The sequence below is a fragment of the Plasmopara halstedii genome, assembly GCF_900000015.1.
Source record: "Plasmopara halstedii genome assembly, contig: Scaffold_2881, whole genome shotgun sequence".
NCBI lineage: Eukaryota > Oomycota > Peronosporomycetes > Peronosporales > Peronosporaceae > Plasmopara > Plasmopara halstedii.
The window spans coordinates 404,463-407,016 of record NW_020189786.1 but is presented as its reverse complement, the minus strand read 5'-3'; positions in this window follow the sequence as shown (position 1 = coordinate 407,016).

Here is a 2,554-nt window from a genome sequence, read left to right as displayed (position 1 = left end):
TTAATTCTTGATTTTTCTTGTACGAATCGCCATCCCGAAGTCCTTATTGGCTGTTGTCCGTAATATTTTGCATACAGCCGACATTTCTAGCATATCTGGTTCGCTAACGACTTTGTCCGCTGAGGGGCTCGAATCCGCGCTACACAACCTTAGACCCAGAAGCATTATCCACTTGACCAACGCCACCGGGTCTCTCTGGTGAGAGGTCAGTCAGCCAACAGGTAAATGCAATTTGCAATTTTTAAGAAACGATTAGTATTTAAGAAACGAGAAGTTAGACTTTCCTATGACTGTGTCCGGTTACACCAGGGCTAGTACAGCAGAACGCGCGTAGCTAGTTTATTCGGTCGTGCGGGCCGGGCAAGCCACATGCCACATCAAATGAGGTGCCGGTGCGGGAATAGCAAAGCGCATATTGTTACTCCAAAGTTTTGCTTGAAGCAGTATGCTGCGCAGTGATCCGGTATATATCACTTATAGACCGAGACAACTGTGACGATCCTGGGACAAGACGAGACGCCGCTGACGCAAATATGGCGAGATGTGTTGTCAAGGAGGCGCCGCCGTCAAGTTTAACCACGCCTTTTCCATCTTAAATTACAGTTGTTGCAACGACTCCAAACGCAAATGAATCCTGGTCGTGACAACGCTTGGTGGAGCTTGCTAAATGAGTAAGGAAGGACACATTTCTACGTGGAGCGGTATATAAACCGGCGGGTATACCAAGGCTACCACTAGTCTCAGGTGAACAGGAAATGCACACCTAACAAAAATCCAAGGGAGTTTAGATCGGCAAGGTTGTCGCAGCGAATACCGCTTATGACTCGGCACACCCTGGTGGCGCTCAAATCAAACATCTGCACCCAAAGTCGCTTGTGAAATTGTGCGACGGATGAGTGTAATGGGCTACACTTAACCATTACATGAAGGTACCTTCTGAATGCATCGTGGAGATTAATAACAGAAGATTACAGTATGGTGTTCCCAAATACATACGTGATTTCTTATAGTCACAAACATTCTGCGTGATACAGAATGCTGATACCTACCTGGAAATATGTACTGGTAACAAAATCAACGTCTCTCTGTCTCTCGAAGTGGGTGGCGTAAGCCAGTCCCTTCTACTGATTACTTTTTACTTTAGTTGAAGTTCAAGCTTTCGAAGTACAAGCTCCGTACACCCATAGTTAAATCTGAGGTTTAATTTTAGTACACCGTTGATTTATCAATCAGTCGGGACTAACCTTCTCCCTCTACGTCGGGAATCGCTTCATCGTTGCACAAGCGTGCCTGTTGGGTTTGAGAGACTGTTTGCGAACAGCGCACTCTTACAGTGAGGCGACGTGTATTCGTCATCCAGTACACATCGGTGCTGTCACTCAAGTTCCAGGGGTACGGATTTACCAGGTGCAACTGCTACCCCTGAGGATGTGTGACCTGTGGGGCCAGAAAGCGCATATAGCGCAACTTTTGGGCACGGGTCACCCCTCTGTGCAAGTGAAAGGCTTGCTCACATAGGCGTGAAAGGATCCGCCCCAGTGCGGCGAATGACATTCGCTATATTGAGACCATTTCCATGGTGTGATCGGAAATAGTCATTCTGACTGTTGCACTTATAGCCAAGCAAATCGGGCTCCTCAAGCCAAATCAAGCTCATTGATAAAAATGTGGACGTCGTCGTGAGTTCCACGCGAGGCTTTCTTAACACTTCCTTTAAGACACGGACAGGAAGTTTATAACTCATGCAGTGGATAGGATAGGCCCAGAGTTCGCCTCGTTATCTGTTAACGGCTCGACGTATGTCTCTTGACGGGAGGAGATTTCGTCGGTACTTGAAAATTGCTGTACTAAAGAACACGTCAGTATCTGTACGAGGTTAGTTCTTGATGTCTTCAGTCGCAAGGACTGCGCTTTTCTAGTTTGCTCGCCGAGTCATTGATAGAGGTAGAATCCCGACACAAACGAGCTCTTAGGAGCCGGTACTGTAGAGTGGTGCAGTAGTAGAGTGAACCCCCAAGCGCATTGTGCGTTCCTTGAGCGTTGAGGCTGGTCAAATTATAAAAGGCAAAAGAGGTACAAACGCTAATGCAATCTACATGCTCGTGGGGGTACTTGCTGTGTAGTATTGTCGTACAATTGTGCACAATACCAGATATGCGTGAGCTTCTAACCTCGCGTCAAGGAACATCAAAAACCCTACTACATGGTTGTAGTAAAACGTTTCGATTTAATATAATAAAGTCGATCCTCTGTATGGTTATTATATGCACATATTAAATATATATGCTAATCCTATAGGAACGTTCAAATATACGACGATAACGAATCGTATCAAAAAAACATACTTTCAAACTAACGCTGATGGCTTCTCGTCTTCGCTATTATATCAATAGTCCCGCAGGTCCAAAGACGACGCATTTCTGGGTACCGGTTCCTAACTGGGGCTTCGTGCTTGCTGTACGTCATTTTCTTCGTGACATGATGCGCTTGTCAATGTACTGGTACCTTCTAATGATTTTACACACAATGGCAGATATGCAGAAACTTGCTGTTA